Genomic DNA, 20,661 nt, shown 5'->3' on the forward strand with positions numbered 1-20,661 from the left:
AAGTTGCTTTTTGTAATTGGCTGGTGGTGATTTCTGTGGCCCCGATGGTGTTGAGGTGCTCTTCAAGGTCTTTTGGAACTGCACCCAGGGCGCTAATACCACTGGGATTATTTTGGTGGTCTTCTACCACAGCCTTTCAATTTCAATTTGTAGATCTTTGTATTTGGTGATTTTTTCTATTTCTTCTATTCTGCTATCCCCTGGTATTGCTATGTCGATTATTTTAACTTGTTTTGCTTTCATCTCGACTACAGTTATATCTGGTGTATTGTGTGGCAGATGTTTGTCTGTTTGTAGTCGGAAGTCTCATAATATTTTTGCATCTTCATCTTCTACAATTTTTTCTATTATTATTATTTGCTTACACAGTCAGACAGGTGTTTACGTCAGTTTACGTCTACAGAATAAATACACACACTGGAGAATAAATACAGTAAGTCTGTAGAATAAATACTTGCTGCAGGGCTGGATATTGGAACATTCAACACAATCAACCCCCTGGGGCACCGGAGTGGGAGGGGAACACGGGACATTTTTAGTCACTCCTAAAGGTAGGGGAGGAGAGCTGGTCTCGTGGTAACAAGCATAGAGCATCCTCTTTGCTAAGCAGGGTCTGTCCTGGTTTGCATTTGAATGGGAGACTAGAAGTGTGAGCACTGTAAGAGATTCCCCTTAAGGGATGGAGCCGCTCTGGGAAGAGCATCTAGTTTCCAAGTTCCCTCCCTGGCAGCATCTACAGGGCAGAGCTGAGAGAGATTCCTGCCTGCAACCTTGGAGAAGCTGCTGCCAGTCTGTGTAGACAATACTGAGCTTGATGGACCAATGGTCTGACTCAGCATATGGCAGCTTCCTATGTTCCTATGTAAGTCAGGACATATGGGGCAAGGTGACCTGGTCCCAAGCTGTGTTCTGGGACACAGAAGTCACTTCCGGGACAGGGCCCAGCCAATCTCTGCAAAGCTGTTTCTTCCCAAGGTGTGGGATTTTTGTGATGCTAGAGCATCATGCTCAGTGAGTGCAAGGATTTGGTTACAGGGGGGAACCCCAGAGGTGAAATCAAGGTGATTGTCAGTTTTTTATCTGGCCATTAAAAAAAAATTGTAGAAATGTAGGAAGCTGCCACATACCGAGTCAGGCCCTTGATCCATCTAGCTCACAATTGTCTACCCAGACTGGCAGTGGCTTCTCCAAGGCTGCAGGCAGGAGTCTCTCTCAGCCCTATCTTGGAGAGGCTGCCAGGGAGGGGACTTGGAACCTTCTGCATAGAAGAGCATCCAGGTGCTCTTCCCAGAGAGGGCTTACAGTGCTCATGTAGTCTCCCATTCAAATGCTAACCAGGATGGACTCTGCTTAGCAAAAGGGATAGCTCATTCTCACTACCACCACCACCACCACCACAACAGATATTTATTATACTGTTTTCCAAACAAAGTTCCCAAAGCAGTTTACATTGATATAAATAAAGATGGCTCCCTGTCCCCAAAGGGCTCACAATCTGAAAAAGAAACATAAGACAGACACCAGCAACAGCCACTGGAGGGATGCTGTGCTGGGGACGGATAGGGCCAGTTGCTCTCCCCCTGCTCAATAAAGAGAACCGCCACGTTAAAAAGGTGCCTCTTTGCCCAGTTAGCAGGACCAGCTCTCCTTTAACTTCCACCCGCTTCTGCTTTAGCCCCAAGACTGTTGGCAGCATTACTGTCAGAGGTTTTCCCTCTAAACACTTGGAACGGTGAGAGATCATGAAATGCAACTTTAATAACCCGCTGAGTTTCCCTGAAAGAAAGGAGGCCTCACTGGGGAAAGAGCAAATAAGTAACTAATGGGTGAAGGAAAGGAATTTAGAAAAAAAGATATATCCGTGTGTAAGCACAATTTCTCTTGCACTGGGTTGTCCAAAAAAAAAAAAAAAGCTCTAGTTTCCAGGCTGTTTAAACAAAGCCCCGATTTTGGGGGGCAAATTGACATATTTTCCTGCCAGAAGTTGCTATCGCAAAGGATTTGTGTTGTGCTGCTTTTTCAGTGCCTCAACAAATTGTTTTCGTAATTTGTCAGTTACATTCCGAGGCTGGAGATTATCTCATATTATTTTCTTATCGGACACGTTTTCCGCCACCGGGGAGGCAGGGATTTTTCTCTACAGATCTACGCTGCGTTTTGAAGGCTTCTGCTTTGCTTTTCTGAATAGAAGGGAGAGAGACAGACAGAGGTTTTCATGGCGGAAAAGCCCATTCAGCCTATACCCAGAGTGCACGGGGACAACTCCTAGTCAAGAATATTTTTAATTGGTTCTCTTCTCGCTTGGCCTGTACTCCCTTTGAAAAAGCCCTTAATTCTTATTAATTTTCCCAATAGCCCACACGACTTTCTTTTGATGTGCAAATCGGAAACCATTTCTCTCCCCCTCTTTCCACTTGACAGAGATAAAGATCGCCCAGAAATGAATAGGCTGTCGACTAATGTGGTGGGAGGGGGAGCGGCAGCAAAGAAATCTGGGTAAGGAGATCACGGATGGGAGAAGAAAGTCTAGAACCATCGAATGTTAGTGTCTTGTGAGAGAGGCTGGTCTTGTCGTAACATAGGAACATAGCAAGCTGCCGTATACCGAGTCAGACCATTGGTCCATCTTGCTCAGTCTTGTCTACACAGATTGGCAGCAGCTTCTCCAAGGTGGCAGGCAGGAGTCTCTCTCCGCCCTATCTTGGAGATGCTGCCAGGGAGGGAACTTGGAACCTCGATGCTCTTCCCAGAGTGGCTCCATCATCCCCTGAGGGGAATATCTTACAGAGCAAACACTTCTAGTCTCCCATTCAAATGCAACCGGGGCAGACCCCGGTTAGCTAAGGGGACTCATTTCTATGCCGCCCCAAACGCAAGTCATTATAAAATTATACTAAACCAGTCTGTTACGTCCTCCCTTGTTACATGGTTTGTACATAAGCCTACCTCCCTCGGCCCTACCTCACAGGGTTGTTGTGGGGATAAACCTAACCACGTACACTGCTCTGAGCTCCTCGGAGGAAAAAGCAGGCTATAGATGTAATAAATAAATAAATAAATACATAAATAATATGGCGGGGAGCTTATCGTTTCCAATTGGCTTGATCTAAGAGATCCCAGTACACATTACTTATCTTCAGCTCAAGTTAAAGCCAGAGAGAGTTCCTCACGTCTCGGCTGGGAAGGAGCTAAAGTCCGCCTTCAGCTAGGGCACCAAAGCCCTTAGGGTTGGCCATGCCTCAGACGGCACTTTGGGGGCCTTCTGCAGGCAAAAGGCGATGCTCTGTGATGAATGGAAGAATTACCTCCTTTGCTAAGCAGGGTCTGCCCTGGTTTGCATTTGAATGGGAGATGATATGTGAACACCATAAGATATTCCCCTTCGGGGATGGGGCCGCTCTGGGAAGAGCATCTGCCTGCTTGCATGCTGAAGGTCCCAAGTTCCCTCCCTGGCAGCATCTCCAAGAGAGGGCTGAGAGAGAGATTCCTGCCTGCAACCTTGGCGAAGCTGCTGCCAGTCTGGGTAGACAATACTGAGCTAGATGGACCGAGGGTCTGAGTCAACAGAAGGGCGTTCTAGTTTCTACAAACTAGAAAACTAGGTAGTTTGTTCCTCAAACTACCTTTTCATGAATATGACCCGGTATATGGCAGCTTTCCTATGTTCCTATGCTTTGCCCAAGCAAATATCTTCCATTTTGAATTTTCCAGTTTCTGGATTTCATATCTGGCATCATATCCAGTCTCCCCTTCATGGTGTATACTGATGTCAATGTCGGTTTTTGAAAACGACTCCCCAGGGGAGTGCATTTCGTTTCCTTTTGGTGCTGAAGTCCTGTATCTGCAGGGACCTGAGGCAGAGGAGCATGTTACGAACATCACCCCCCAAAAAGGTCAATTTGCATTTTTTAAAAATGCCTGGCGCTTGCAGAATCCCTTGGAACCTCTAATGCGGCAGGTTTCTTTTCCCCATCTGACACGGAGAGAGAAGTATGTAATCGTCTTCCACTACATGTCTTTAAGCAGGGGTCACGGAGGTCCAATAACAAAGGATGTCCATTGATGTCAGCGGCAGCCGGTCAAAGCATTTGGGCATAGGCCGCTGCCACCATCACTAGACCAATGACTACTCAGGAGTAATTTAGTCTGACATGTGCAGATGGGTATGCGCATTTGTGGAACTAAATAGATACAAATTAAATAGTGTGGTGGTGGTACAAGGGCAAGTGAGTGTTAAGCAGTGGGCTCTCTTCCTCCCTCCTTCCACCTCTCTCCTTCCCCTCCCTCTCTCCCTCTTCCTCCCCACTTTCTTTCCATCTCCCCTCCCTCTCTCCCCTCTCACTCTCCCCCCTCCATATTGCTCCCTCTCTCCCTCTCCTTCTCCCCTCTCTACCTTTCTCTCTCCTTCCTCTCCCTCTCTGTCTTCCTCCCTTTCCTCTCTCTCCCTCCCCTCCCTTTCCTTTTCCATTTTCCCTCTTTCTCCCCCCTCTCCCTCTCTCCATCTCTACCCCTTCTCCTTCTCCCTCTCCACCTCTCCCCTCCCCCTCCCTCCCCCTCTCCCCTCTCACTCTCCCCATCTCTCTCCCCCTCCCTTCTCCGCCTCTCCCTCTCTCACCCCCTCTCCCTCCCCTCCCCTCTCTTCCTCCTCCTCTCTCCCTCTCCCCATCTCTCTCCCCCTCCCTTCTCCACCTCTCTCTCTCTCTCTCTCTCAGTCCTCTCTCCCTCCCCTCCCCTACCTTTCTCCCCCTCTCTTCCTCCTCCTCTCTCCCTCTCCCCATCTCTCTCCCCCTCCCCCCTCCCCTCCTCTCTCTCTCCCCCTCCCTTCCCCCTCTCTCTGGGCAAGATTCCCAGGTGGCATCCTATAGATAATGCATCCTCCCACGGAGCGCCTGGTTGGCTTTATTCATTAATATTTGTTGAAGTGCTTGGAGATCCACCCACGGAGGCATCAAAGCTGCTCAATTATTATTTTATTATCGGCAGTCCGTGTAGCACGTTGGGAGTCTTTGAGATGAAAGCCACCCTATAAATGTACATTATTTCCCATAATGGAGACGAAGACGCCTGGAACGGATGAGTGGCAGCGTTAACATGCTATTGAGAGTGAAGGCTTTCAAAATGGAATATTCCAAGGCCCGGTGTGTGTGTGTGTGTGTGTGTGTGTGTGTGTGTCACAGCTGGAAAGGGAGCAATTGTGCTTGGCAATTGAGATGCAATATCATGCCTTAAACTTGGCCAAAAATACCTGGTGGGGAAAGATCCGTCGGTAGCAGAACAAAGCCCCATTCAGGGAGAGGTGTGGAAACGCTCATCTGCCACAGCCCCTTTGTGGCTGGAGCAGGTGTGTTGGGTGGCCAGGAGGTCTTCACCAGAGGATTCCTCCCTGTTTGGCATTCTGGCCACACAGCCCTGCTTTGAAATGTCAAGTCCTCTTGCCAAGACAGAGCTCCACCTCGTTGCTGGGCAGAAACTGGATCTAAATATTGTCCTAGCCCATGACTGGTCTCAGAAGTCTCTCGGTCAGAGGAAGATTCCCGGGACCCCGCAGATCCTAATCCTGGAGGAGAGACCTCTCTCTGGACCCAGCCAGGAAGCAGCTATTTGGCATCTCTCTCCTCCACTAAAGACGATGGAGAATATCATAGAATAGGAGAGCTGGTCCTGTGGGAGCAAGTGTGGATTCATGTATTTGTACATTTATATCCTGCTGTTCCTCCAGAGCGGTGTGCATGGTTATGTCTATCCTCACAACAACCCTGTGAGGTAGGTCAGGTGGAGAGATAAGTGACTGGCCCAGAGTCACCCACTGAGTTTTATGGCTGGATGGGGATTTGAACTCGGATCTCCCCAGTCCTAGTCTGACCCTCTAACCACACTGACACAACTGTCTCCTTTGCTAAGCAGGGCCTGTCTTGATTCACATTTAGATGGGTGACTACATGTGACTGCTGTGAGCTATTCCCCTTAAGGCGGGAGTTCTCAAACTTGGGTCTACGGATGTAGCGGGACTACAACTCCCACCATCCCCTGAAAGTGGATGATGGGAGTTGCAGTCCCACAACTTCTGGGGACTGAAGCTTGAAAACCCTTGGCTTAGGGGATGGGGGGGGGTCATACCTCAGTGGAAGAGCATCAACATGCTTGCATGTGGGATGTTCCAGGTTCCCTCCCTGGCAGCATCTCCAGGATCGGGCAGAACCTCTGCCAGCCAGTGCAGGCAATACTGAGCCAGGTGGACCAAGGGTCTGACTCAGTCGAAGGCAGCTTCCTGCGTCCCTATGTATAATAGCAGAGCTTTCGAACTGGAAGGGACCCGGGAAGTCTTCTCATCCACCCCCAGCCAGCTCAGCCTCTGTTTGAAAACCTTCAGCGAAGGAGAGGATGGAACTTTTGCTTCCATGCTGGCATCCTGGGACACCAACAACTCTGCTCTGCTCTGGTCGGCGCTGGCACTCACCAGGAGATGGCGCTGGTCGGGTGGCACAGAAAAGCCAGGTAGGCAGTCCAAGGTGACACCCACAGGCAGCCGGTACAAGAGGCAAGGAAGAGCAGAGTCAGGCAGTCCCAAGGATAGAGGTGTAGAAGATTCTGCCAACACGAGAGCCATAAAACTGATGGCCAGGACTTCTCTCCAGGTTGGGATGGGGGTAAGTCCAGCCCCAAGAAGAAGATCTGAATGATTGAAAAGGGGCCTCATCTGCAGCCTTATAGCTGGCCCTGACATGACAAAGAGGCCTCAGCCTCACTCGCAGACCCCTCGCATTCAGAGTTCAGATTCCTCCAGTTCAGGCGGCTCAGTGTCTTCAGGTCCTGCAAAGGAGGGATGGGGTTGGAGTTCCTGCATCCCATCTTCTTCCTCGTCTGGGGTCTCCCCAGGGCGGATGGGGAGTCACAGCCAGAGGTACTCTTACCACTGGACTTCAGGGCCAAAGTCCAGGGACTCCACAGCACCTAGGGCCCCTCAAATCCTGTTTAGTCTCTCGGGGGGGGGTATAGTCGATATATGATAATGCTTAGTTTGCAGGGGAGGGGGCCCTCCAAAGGTCTTTAGGTCCAGGCTCCAAAATTACCTAGGTGCACCTCTGGTCACAGCAGTGACAAATTGTCACCTCTGGTCACAGATCGTGACAAATTCCTTCGGTCATAGCTCCTACCAGAGCCAAAGGAGGAGTGGAGAGTTCACTAAGGGTGTGCAAACTGGCTCGAATCCGAACCGGTTTGACGGTTCGGGGTTGAGCCGAACCACCCCCTGGTTCGGCTCTACCCCAAACCGAACAGCCCCCCTCCCAGTTCGAGGGTTCGATGAACATTTATTTTTCCCCTGCTTTCTTTTAACTTACCCCCTCCAGGGTGGAGGTATGCAGAGGTTCCCCTCCCACCGGCATTTCTTCTATTAGAAATCACCTGGTTCGGGCATCTACGGCCCTTTCTGGGGCCATTTTGGTGGCCCGTGTGGTTGCAGCATAGAGATTAGCCCAGGGGGCTAGAATATTCCTGTAGGGGTTTGTGTTTCTGGCCACTCGTTTATTACGCATTCATCAAATGTGTCTCACAGGCTCTTGGGATCTAGTAGCAGGAGGTTTCTCGAGCTTTATCATGGGTTTTCTGCAAGGTTTTACTGAGAGTTCAAAGTTGCCCCCCCCAAAACTACTCCAAAAGTGAATTTTTTTAAAAAGCACAGATATGAATTGGGCTACACTCTAATGCTCAATGAAAAACCCAAATTGTGTGTGAAGTACTCCCCGATAGCTTGCAGGGACTTCGGGGTAAATTTGGCCGATATGTGAACACACACCCTCCATTCTGGAGGAAATGTGAACTACAAGCTTGGTGTGGAAAACTTCCAGGTAAACTATCCACAATTCAAGCCCCTAATGGTGCAGTGGGAAAATGACTGGATTATCAGGCCAGAGGTTGCCAGTTTGAATCCCCGCTGGTATGTTTCTCAGACTATGGGGAGCACCTATATCAGGCAGCAGCGACATAGGAAGATGCTGAAGGGCATCATCTCATACTGCATGGGAGGAGGCAATGGCAAACCCCTCCTGTATTCTACCAAAGACAACCACAGGGCTCTGCGGTCACCAGGAGTTGACACCGATTCGACGGCACACTTTACCTTACCTTAAACCATCCACACCATGGGTAATCGTGCCTCTATCTTTGAGAAAAATAATTTCTCCAGCCTTAACCCAAAGATTGCCTTCAGTTGAAGTTACAGATGCCCCTTTGAGGTGACTCGGAGTGAAATCCCAGGCATTGGATATGTCTATCTGCTTTGATGCTTTCTGTTCTTCCCTCATTTCGGAATTCCCTGAAACTGGTTATCTCTGGAGCCAATTGTGGCAGACACCAGCTGAGAAACAAGAAAGTGGTGTGGTTTTCTTCAGGGTGTGAAGCCTCCACTAATGACCCACTCCAGAGGGAACGTCTCTCTCTGCCTCTCCAGAAGCCGGCATTTGGGGGGATTTTGCAAGAAAATTGGTTGGTTGCCCAATTAGATGTGATTGCATCCTTATCGTGCAATTTGATCTCTCTCCACCTGCCATCGAGTGAACAAGAGCCTCTTTCGGCACTGTGGGTTTCAACTTTGCCTCGCTCCTGGGTAGTACTTTGAATTGAAGAGCGTTCCAGACGCCTAGGAAAAGGGACACGCTCTTCCATTCTTGAATACAATAAAAGCAAATTCAGTGTTCTTAGACTAGGACACACACAAGTAATTCAATCTTTTCTCCCCGCTTCTCCCCTCCTTCCTCTAAACGGATGCAAAAACTCCCCTGGAAAGCGGCAATGTTTGTTGATTTATTTTGGTCTTCTTTATTTGCATTGCAAGTTCTCTTAAAGTGGGGACACAGTTGGAATCTCTGTTTATATTTCTAGGTCTTCATTCTATGCAGTAAATCCTACTTCTGTTTATTTACCCGGGGATGGGGAAAGAGAGACAAGGTGGTTGAATGTCTTTTCAGCAGGGGTTAAGCTATAATTGAGCAGAGGGGTTCAAAGAACCCGGGCCACCCAGCTCCAGAGCCACCCTCCCTATTTTCTTCATCAGGGGCGTAGCAAGGTTGGAGTGGGCCCAGAGACAAGATTTTAAAATGCCCCCCCCCCCAAAGTCCAGGGCCTCCGCACACCCCAGGCCCCCAAGGATTTAAGTCTGATATTCCAAAATAAGTATGCTGCCTGGAAATACATTTCACTGAATAGACACACACACATCACAATATATAGTGATATACATTGAGTACTATACATTTGTATTACTTTTAATGCCTAGAACACACTAGAAAGATGAATGATTAAAATGGGCCCCTCGCTGCAGATTAGCCACGGAGACTTTCAACCATGCAGGGTGAGCCTATGTTTGTTTTCCCAGAATTCTGAACAAATTCAGTCAAGTTTGATTGCAGGAGGTTTTTCACAGGAGGCTTTTAAAGCCCTTTAAGACACATCTCCTCTGGAATGGAGGTGCTGCAGTCACATGTTGGCCAGATTTACCCTGAAGTCCCTGCAAGTTATTGGGGAGCAGTTCACACACAAGAAAAATAAAATAAAAGCACCACACAGGCTTCACCGTTCTCACTCAGACCTTCTGGGTGGCAAAACAACTTGAACATAAGTGCATTTATAAATGAATGAATGAATAAATAAAATTAATAAAATACTGTTCCAGAAGTTTTTGCAATTTTCTGCCATGAAACAAGCCACTTATAGGACTTTTTAGATAGTTTTTTTTAAAGTCAGCAAATTTTCCAAGCTGTTTCAAAATAAATATCCAGAGACTTCTCGGTCCCTCCCCCCCCCCCACCATATCCAAGCCCTATGGCAAGCAGATCCCTATATATGGGAGCGGGGGGCGGGAAAGGTAACCACAAAAAGGAGTTCACACTCTACCTGGCAAATGCTGGTCTGGGTTGAGCAGGGCAGCAAGGGGTCTTCTGCTGCCGAGAACACTCTGGCTGCCTCCTCCTTCCTGGCGGGCTTGGGCCCTACTCGAGTTCAGGCTTCACTGAGGCCTACACGGAGGCCTCCCTGGAAGCCCCGCCCACCCGCCGATCAGCTGAGAGGCGGGAGAAAAGCAGCTCTTGGCAGCTGGGCTGCTGCTTCCATTGCCGGCCAGGAGAACGAGCTGGAGAGATGGCGAAGAGGGCAAGTGGCTGAGGGGCCTTGGGGCTGGGCAGGGGGCCATGGGGAGTCACGTGAGGGGCCTCTGGGGGGGCCCTCCAGGCAGTGGGGCCCCCAGACAACTGTCTCCCCTTGCCCTATCTTTGTTACGCGCCTGTTCTTCATTATCTCCCTCACTCTGAAGGGTGGCCAGGGAGATGGGCCTCCTCTCCTCCAGCTATGCCCTTGCTTTTCAGGATGTTTCTTGTAGGGAAAGGAACCTGATAGGTTGATCTTTCCTAAGAACACAGCATCTTTTCTCAAAGATGAGCAGGGAGGTTGGGGTGGGGGTAGAGTTGGGCATGTTTCAGATGACCCACCATAAGTGGCACAGTGGGGAAATGCTTGACTAACAAGCAGAAGGTTGCCGGTTCGAATCCCCGCTGCTACTATACTGGGCAGCAGTGATATAGGAAGGTGCTGAAAGGCATCATCTCACCCTGTGCGGGAGGAGGCAATGGTCAACCCCTCCTGTATTCTACCAAAGACAAGCACAGGGCTCTGTGGTCACCAGGAGCCGACACCAACTGAACAGCACACTTTACTTACAGCCTCTGACCTGGGTATGCATGATCATGTGAATGGGTGTGTGTGTGAACATCTGTTTGAAAACACTGTCCAACTAAGCCAGAAATTATCTCAAGCATCTCAAGGATCATTTTGTATTGGTTTTATTGAGATTGATAGTTATATTTTTACCGATCCAATTTTATAATTTCTTGCATAGTTGGGGGGTGTTTTCAAACCATGCAGTTTTATTGCTATGATATTAAAATATTAAATAAATTTTTAAATTAAAAAATTAAAATATAAGATAATATTTGGATTCTATTTTTTTATGCTCCCACAGTCCTGCAGCAACAGTAGGAATCAGGAATCAGGAAGAGCTCTTGGCCTGTTTTGCTGATGGGCAGTTGGCCAGTTGGGAAACTCAATGGCCCCCGCCCTCCCTACCTCTTTCCCCTCGGCTCTCCCTTGCTCCCCAACTCCAAGCCTCTGCCCCCTCACCTTCACTGCTCTGACTGGCAGCGGCTCGTCAAGGTTTCAGGTGGGAATCTCTACCTGGAGAAGTTGCCAGGGATTGGACAGATGCTCTACCACTGAGCTACAGCCCCACCCGCAGGAAGCTGCTGCCTACTGAGTCAGATCCTCGGTCTGTCTAGCTCAGGATTGTCTTCACTGACTGGCAGCGGCACTCCGAAGTTTCAGGAAGGAGTCTTTCCCAGCCCTACCTGCAGATGCAACCAGGGATCAAACCTGGGACCTTTTGCACACAAGCAGATGCTCTTCCACTGAGCTATCACCCTATCCCCTATCGTTCAGCAAACCCTGCTCACATGGAGTCATTCATCCAAATGCAAACCAAGGTGAACCCTGCTTAGCAAAGGGGACAATTCCTGCTCATTATCACACGATACTGTGATATTACAATGGCTACTAGTTGGTGGCTCTGAATCCCAGTTGCAGGGGAGCAACAGCAGGAGAGAGGGCATGCCCTCACCTCTTGCCTGTGGGCTTCCCAGAGGCATCTGGTGGGCCACTGTGTGAAACAGGATGCTGGACTAGATAGGCCTTGGGCCTGATCCAGCAAGGCTGTTCTTATGTTCTTAAGACCAGCTCTGCTTGCAGCTACATTAAGCAGATTTGTGGACATGGTTATCGTGTTGTGCTATAAAGCCAAGTTAGTTACTATTATTTGCACCTAATCTCCTTTCATAAAGTTCTCCAGCCTCAAACATCCACATATCCTTTACAAGATTTCAATTCTGATTAGCCAAGATTAAATTTAGTTACACGTTTACCAATTTCTTCTGTAGAAGCAATTTGCTAGTGATTCATGACTCTGGATATCGGGGATACAGCCAGATGCTGAAGCACAGGAGTTTTTATTTTATTTTATTTAATCTGCTGATTTCATTTTAATTTGCATCGCAAACATTAGCAGGTTTTTAGAAATATATTAACCTTTCTGTTCGACGAGGAGTGTATACATCACACACAGCTCAGCACGAAGCTGGGAATGTGCTTGAAGGGGGAAAAAAAAGATTGTAGGCATGTTAGACTGTCTCCGAAGAAGCATCTATATTGATCGAATCTTTTTCTTGTGTACCAGTAATTTGCCGGCCGTGTCGGGTCAGGGGTCAGATATGGAGGCAGTGAGTTGATGCTGATCAGAATGGAAACTTGGAAAAATTAGGATGACAGAGAAAGGGCACAGCCTCTTTACAATGCCCCCCCATGCCCCCACCCCGGAAGATCTCCGCACAAACCCCACTGAAATGAATCTCTGCAGCACATAAGTACGGTTCTGCTGACAGAGAGTGATGACTGCTGAGTGAGAAGAGCTTTTGCTAGTATTTCAGGTAGTGTATAGTTAAATGATCATTCTTAAGCAGGCAGTGATGGGTAGAAGACACTGGCTTAAATCATTGATGCCTAGTGGCTACTAACTGCTGAACTGTTCAGGTGGGGGCTAGAAACTGGCAATTTCAAATATAGGCAGCCAGGTAGAGAGAGAGGGACGTTGATTTTTTTTTTTTTTTTTTTTGCAGATAGCTATCCGCCCTCGTGAAGGTGAAGGGTAGGTGGGCAGGTGCGTATGCGGAAGATTCTAGGTCTCAGGTCACAGAGTCATGTAGTTTACATAGACTGAACTATGCCCTCCTCCTGCCTGTGGCTTCCAGTGGCATCTGGTGGGCCACTGTGTGAAACAGGACGCTGGACTAGATGGGCCTCCTTGGGCCTGATCCAGCAGGGCTGTTCTTATGAAGCTGCAGGCCTTACCTAGGAGCAAGTCCCATTGAACATAGTAGCATTTATCTTGGAGTAAACTTGCATAGGATACCCATTGGGCATGCACGGTGGCCTCCGAAATAGCCACAGCCGAGGGGGTGAGGCCTGAAATGGGCCAAAGATAGCCCAAACTGGGCAATTTTGAAAATAATGGAGGCCAGGGGAAACTTCTGGAGACCCGCCCCCCCTGCAGCCTCGGAGAAGCTCCCAGAGCAGCAGCGGTGAATTCTATTTCTGTTAAAAAAAATTTTTTTTTAAAGAAAACTCACAACCCCCCCCACCCCAACCCCAACTGAATTGGAGTGGGGGGTGGGTGGGTTCACGATGCACAAAACCAAACATGCCCAGCCCAGTTCGAGTGTGGTCTAGACTCAAACTGAACTGGGCAACCCGATTTTGTGCACACCCTTAGCCTGGTCCTGATAGATCAGAGGTCGTTAGAGCTGGAAGGGACCTTGACGTTCTTCTAGTCCCTGAGCAGGAAACTGCTACAGTCTGACATAAAAAGGCCAGAGGGGGCCTGTGTCCAATAAAGGAACATTGCCCTCACCCCCCTCATTTTTCCCCCTCTAGTGGGGCAAGAGGCCATTCTGCTTCTTATGGGGTGTGACCTGGCTGGGGGAGGGGTGAGAGAAAGCTGAGGGGTCCTTGGAGGGGTGGTGGCCGTGGGTGGCCCATGGTCTTGGAACACGGCTGCCCAATTAGAGTTACTCTCCTTGAGAGATGGCTGGCCAACCTTTGCTTGACCTTAGACACTAATGTCTACTGATAGACCTCCATGAATTGCTAGCTTTAACAGCAGCCTGACATGCAGAAATGCATTATGGGGTTAACTAAAAGGGATTAATGGATGGGGAAATAGCTCAGTGAGACCTGCAGAAGGTCCCAGGTTCAGTATCTACAGTTTAAACAATATCAAAAAAAGGTTAGGTAACAGGTGCTGGGAAAGGCCTGGACCTGGACTTGGAGAGATCTTGCCAGTCAGAGCGGGCATTCCTAGTCTAGACAGAACAAGGGTCTCTCAGAAGGAGGCAGCATTATCTCTTCATACAATTTGAACAATTTGAACTTGGCTGTCTCCAGCCCCAGTATAGGAACATAGGTGGAACATAGGAAGCTTCTTTATACCGAGTCAGACCCTTGGTCCAGCTAGCTCAGTATTGCCTACACAGATAGGCAGCGGCTTTTCCAAGGTTGCAAGCAGGGGTCTCTCCAAGCCTTGTCCTGGAGATGCCAGGGAGGGAACTTGGAATCTTCTGCATTTAAGCACACACATAATCTTCCCAGAACGGCCCCATCTCCTAATGGGAATATCTTACAGGGCTCAGATGTAGTCTCCCATTCAAATGCAAACCAGGGCAGACCCTGCTTAGCAAAGGGAACGATTCATGCTTCCTCCCAAGCCGTCCAGTCGCCCAGTGCACAACGCTGGCTTGCTTGCTAGCCCAAACGGTCTGGAATAATTGCTCGCAAGGTTCTCACAGCCTAGCAGTGGTTCTCGGCTTGAATGGAATTGCTTGGCGGATTGGGGCACTTGCGGTGAGGGCTGGAGGTAGGACTCTCTGTCATAGCAGGAGACTGGCCTCGCATTTCTTTAACAGGTTTATAGCCCACTTTTCCACTTCTGAGGTCTTAAGGGCAAATATATTTGTTCTCAGTCACAGTGGGAGGGAAGGTTCCACATTGTGAAGGCTTCCAGAGAATGTTCGAGTTGGAAAGGTATTCTCGTCCAGCCTCCTGATCAGTGCAGGAAACTGCTGCATCTCCGACAGATGGCTGTCCACCCTCTGTTTGAAAACTTCCAGCCAAGGAAGGCATAAGGCAGACTGTTAGTTACTGCATAAGGCAGACTGTTTCGCGGTCAAATAGCTCTTACAATCAGGACATTCTTCCGGAAGCTTGGCCTAAATCTCCTTCCTTGCCATTTCCCCCCACTAATTCTAGCCCTGCCCTCAGGAATAGGGATGTGCCCAAACCGTTCGATATAGAACCGGTTCGTATCGAAACAGACCGGTTCGGCAGTTCGAACGCGGACCGGTTCGACATCAAAGGGAGCTGAAGGGTGGGGAGTAATAAAAGTAATGTAAAGCGACGCTGCTCATGCCTCCCCACCCCTGGCGCTGCCCAAGCAAGTGAGGGTCCGTATTAACCAAGCTGTTTGCATGGCAGAGGCACAGAGGCAGCCTCTGCACATGCCCAGAAGCCATTTGTGTTGCCTCTGCACAGACAGCCTTAAAGGGACAGTCTCTGGGGTTCTGGTTTGGGGGCTTCATGGTGGTTGGGCTCAGCATTAAGACCTGGGTTCAGCACCTCTACTGTTGGTGCCACCAGACTCTTTTTCAACGTTCAGGTCACTCAGTGGTGTTCTAAGATGGCAATTTGGCCAGAAGTCCACTGCTTAAAATCAAGGTTCTCAATGAATATGGAAGAAATAAGCCTTTCAAACCACACCCAGGGGCCATTTGTCTGCAGACTATTTACAGAGTAGCTTGCTTGTCCTCTGTGCATCTTAAAACTGCCAACTGTTTTCTTTGTGAAAAGTTTATCGCCTTCTTAACCCTTCTTAACCCAACCTTGACTCATGAAGGAGGTAGTGCTTGCAAAGTTTATTGTGTTTTTAAAGCGGGCTGGTCTTGTGTGTGAGGGGCACAAACCTTCAGTTCCTTGTAAAGACAGATGTTTTTTCATATCTTTTTTGGTCATATATTTAGAAGGAGCTTTGGAGTCATGCATATTAAGTGTTGGGTGTGTGAGATCATCAGGTGAAGTTAATCAGATAAAGTTTTCTCCAGCTTGGACACACAGTAAGAAAGAAAGCATGAACAAATACAGGTGGGCTTTGTTACTTGCAGATCGGGCATCTGCTGGTTTGCTTATCTGCAGTCAGGTAATTGGCACCCAAACTCGGTATATGTGAGGGGGGAAATGCAGGGGGGGGGTTAAATATGTGGATCGGGGGTCACTGGAAATGACTTCCATTCCGAGGTCATTTCTGGCTGCCATTTTTTGGCTCGTTCTCAAAGAAAAATTGCATTAAAATCACAAATTTACAAATCACAAAATCACAAAAAATGGCAGAGTGGAGACTTTGGGGAGGGGGCATTGCTAGAACACTGGGGAACCATGGAACATGGTACATTATTTGGCTCTGTGTGTGTGTGTGTGTGTGTGTGTGTGTGTGTGAAAAATAGTTCCTCACACATTTCCTTGCCTTTCGGAACATAACCCTCAGATTTCCCTTGCCCTAATGCCTTGCTATTTGCAGTTTTGGTATCCATGGCACTAGCTGAGAACAGAACCCCCATGAATACCGAGGTCCTCCTGTATCAAGGATGAGAGAGCCTCTGAGCATAAACAAGGATTTCTTAACAGAAGAAGCAACATACACACCTTCATGTCTGTCTTGGGCCTATAACAAGGGGGCCCACATAACACCATTAGGTCCAGATCTTGAAATGACCTAGGTTTCTTCACAACACATTCTTTGTGATGGACAATCAGCATTCATAAATCATTAATCACACCATTTCCTTGCCACAGAAGTCCCTTTCCATTTCTTGTTTTTGTTTTGGGCACTAGAGAGCAATTGCAGGGTTTGCTGGTTCGATGTGGGTGGTTATTTCCAGCTTCTTCTCTCTTTATTCCTTTTGATGTCTTAAAATATGTTTTGGCAACCATCCGGCTGGCTAAGATGTGCAATCCATGTCTCCTGCTCTGAGAGGCCTCTCTCAAATCCCACGGCTGCTTTCTAATGATCTAGCCGGGCTCTGCACTTCATGTAATACAGATCTGAGATTGACTTCAAGGGGCCGGTGGGGCGGGGCGGGGCATGGGAACTGGCGAAGAGAAAATGTCTGAGCAAAGTTGGAATTGATCAACGGCATGCGGAGGCTTCTGTTGGAGAGCAGAGTAAAAGGTAGGGGGAAATGGTTTGGAAGGGAATGATGAGAGGGGTTACAATATGAGGGAAGAGGCACAGAAGGTGAATCAAGACTTCTCTTCAGATGCACAAATGAGAAGAACCAGCAGTGAAAATCTAAGGCAATTTGTTTCATATGTTTCAAATGCAATACAGCTTCACCTCTGATGTGCACTGAATATTATTTGCTTTCCATTTTCAAGCGGAAAGTGGCAACTGCAGTGGGGTAGAACCATGTCCCGATTAGAGATGTGCATGAAACAAATGTTTTGATTCCTTTCAAATTCAAGCCAAATTCCGAAAATACATTTTGGGGTCCTGAATGGTTTTAAAAAGGTGCCAAATGACTCTTGAATCAAATTCAAATCAAATTGCCCTTTTAAGGGGTGATTCAGTTCAAATCCAAATCACTCGAATTGCCCAGATGCGAATTGGATCAATTCGAATGCACATTGATTTGCACATCCCTGGTCCTGAGCAACCTTTTTTGCAAAGACTCATCTTTTAAAATCTAGTACAATTGTTCTCTGTAGCTGCAGTTTGGGGATTGTGGTTATGGTTTCAGTTGTATTTGTGTGTTGCCTTCCTGAATTAATCACAAGGATGATCCTTGCCAATCAGGGCTCGTGTAATGAAGATGGTGAAGTCATGACTTTTCATAGCCAGTATGAGTTGGTGATACAGTCATGCCACTGTGGGCAAGTGAAATCACTTGCAGGGCCAGCCCATATCTCAGTGGCACAACAGGTTCAGCCTGACTGAGCCCTCAGTTGCCCGTGCATCCCTGACAACTCAATCGCTCACTTTTAGTGGATGTGGGCAGGTGTATCTTGTGAACCGGCAGGCAAGCACACACTCCCTGTCACCTGTCGACCTTCCTGGTCACCACCTCCTCCACCACTTCCACAGTGAGTTATCATGACATTGCTGCATGGCATGGCAACATCATTATAGCTTGCCACAAAAGTGGCAGCTGAGGTGCAGCAGCCAGGAAGGAAAGCCAGTGAACATGCTTGTTCTCCTTGTTGCCTTCACGCAGTGGTGAGCTATAAGGATGTCATTACAGGTTGCCACAAAAGTAGTGGAAGGAGGTGGAAGCAAGAAGGGAGGGCGAGTGGGCAGGCACTCCCCCCTCACTGTTAATGAAACTGTTCTGGAATGCTAGCTAAACACACCAATAGTACTTTTGGACTGGTGTTGGGAGCCAGCAGTGGAACAGTTCATTACAGAATAAATTTGTGCCAAGTTTTGGTCTGGAAATGATGGGAAGACAGAAATATGATATCATGAGATTTATTTAAGGATAAAAGGAGTACAGGAAGAGAAAAAGGGGACTGTCCGGAGAGGCTGTCTGTCTTTACCCTCAAGGATGGAGTGGTGAGGAGGTCCGAGGAGACAGGGATGGGTGCCAGCCAGGGAGAAGTGGAGGAAAGACAGCCAACGGGCAGGGACTCAGCTCCAGCGGAGGAGGGGAAGAGCCATGAAAGAGCCGAAGGGGAAGCAGTGAGGATAACATCAGCAGCACGCCTCCCAAAGGGAGAAGGTCTGAGCAGGAGAAGGGAGAAGGGGGAGCAGCATTGGCATCAGCTGTAAAGGGTAGACAATTACAGGGAATAAAGAGGGGTGTTGGCCCCGTAATTGGGGGTGGGCGATGCATAGCCTGTGAGGAGTCATATAAGGAACCAGCCAGGGATGAGAGGCTGGCTGGTGGTGAGTGTCAGGGGTCCCCGGAGAGGGGAAGACACAAGGAGAGAGGAGCCTGGGATGGAGGAGGCAAAGAGTGATGCTCAACCCCCCTCCCCGTCCCTGCTCTGAAGCCAGCCCCGGTAAGCCCAGCCAGGCTTGGCAAAGGGGACAGTGACATGTAGCCGGATAGTGACTTTCAAACTAGCAGTAATAACAAGAATCTCACAGAGAGGCATTTTAGCTTAAGGTCTGAATTGTCAATGCATCAGCTCAAGGCTTATTTGCGAGAGAGGGCCCAGGTGTAGACTTAAAGAGGAGAAAGAAAGGCGCGAGGAGATTTAAAGGGATAGACGGGTAGTATTACCGGTCCTGGTCTGTCGGTGCGTTGGGTGCACGTGCAGGTTGGTTGGTGTGCACAGGCAGATTTCTTCGCAGGGGTAGAGCAGAAAGGTAGGAAAAGGAAGAAGCAAGTGGCGCAGTGTGACCACTTACAGACTTAGGGACATAGGAAGCTGCCATACAATGAGTCAAATCATAGGTCTATCTAGCTCAGTATTGTCTTCACAGACTGGCAGCTGCTTCTCCAAGGTTGCAGGTGGGAATCTCTCTTAGTCCTATCTTGGAGATGCCACCAGGGAGGGAAATTGGAACCTTCTGCTCTTCCCCGAGTGGCTCCATCCCCTGAGGGGAATATCCTACAGGGCTCACACTTCTAGTCTCCCGCTCATGTGCAACCAGGGTGGACCCTGCTTAGCTAAGGGGACAAGTCATGCTTGCGACCACAAGACCAGCTCTCTTCCTAAAGAAGGACTGAAGAACCAGTGTGATATAGTGGTCCTTCCTCCTTGGGTCCAGGGTAGATTCTGACAGTTCCCTGGGTGTCCTGAGTATTCTAAACACGTGCTTGGATCTGAGATACAAATAGGCAAATTCACGCTCTGGGGCAATGCATAAGTCAGGTGCCCTGACTGCAGGGACTGAAACTTGTGTGCAACAAAGAAGTTTATGTTTGCATATACCAATCAAGGTGCGATCTTTAAGAAACAAAAGATGGAATGGCTGACTGAGAGGTGTGTGTGGAGTACTGAATGGGTGTGTGGAGTACTCAATGGGAGAAAAAGATAGATTTTCTCTTCCTGTTAACGACCCTACCTCTGGGTCCTTGCCAGCTCATTAACGTTGTGATAGGAGACTGGGGAACATAGGAACATAGGCAGCTGCCATATACGGAGTCAGACCATTCGTCTATCTACCTCAGTATTGTCTTCACAGACTGGCAGTGGCTTCTCCAAGGTTGCAGGCAGGAATCTTTCTCAGCCCTATCCTGGAGATGCTGCCAGGGAGGGAACCTGGAGCCTAGATGCTCTTCCCAGAGCAGCTCCATCCCCTGAGGATTCAAATTCAAATCAAATTGCTCTTTTAAGGGGTGGTTTAATTTGAATCACTCGATTCATCCAGATTCAAGTCAAATTGATTAGAATTTCAGCCAATTTTCACTTCCCTAGCCGAGTCTCTATGAAGAGCTTTAGGCAGCAATAATTGTGCTTTCTCCTCCCTCTGCTTATGAATTTGAATCTTCATTTCTCTTTTGATATTCACATGCTTCTTTTCACGAGCCACTTGGCAGCTCATGGCTTGCATCTCCCGTCTTCTTTCTCGTTGCGGGCTGCAGCCAGGAACTCTTCACCCAAGCCCACCTTTTGCTCTTTGAATTATTAAAGACAGAATTTCTTGTCAGCTTTGAACTTTGGTTGCAGAGTCAGAGATGCTTCCCTGCTGAGTGGCAGGCATCTTTCTCAGGAGTCTGTATTCCCCGAGGAGCCTGATTCAGGTACCTCCTCCATCTCTGAAGGCGGCAACTAGTGGCTGCTGAGATCTACCATTTGTAGAGATTTGTGGAACCCTACAAATAATTTTGGGGCAGACTAGAAACCTGACCTGAATAACAGCAACTCCTTTTGCGTTTATGCCCACCCTCCGCACTTTGGTACTGATTGCTAGGATAAGAAGAGATGGGCTTCACCTCTGTCCCCACTTCTGCCAGTTCGATATGGATTTAGTCACATTAAATGTCCCTGAGAATCTTGACTAGGAAACAAAAT

This window comes from Hemicordylus capensis, chromosome 15 (genome assembly GCF_027244095.1).
Source record: "Hemicordylus capensis ecotype Gifberg chromosome 15, rHemCap1.1.pri, whole genome shotgun sequence".
NCBI classification, from domain to species: Eukaryota; Metazoa; Chordata; class Lepidosauria; order Squamata; family Cordylidae; genus Hemicordylus; species Hemicordylus capensis.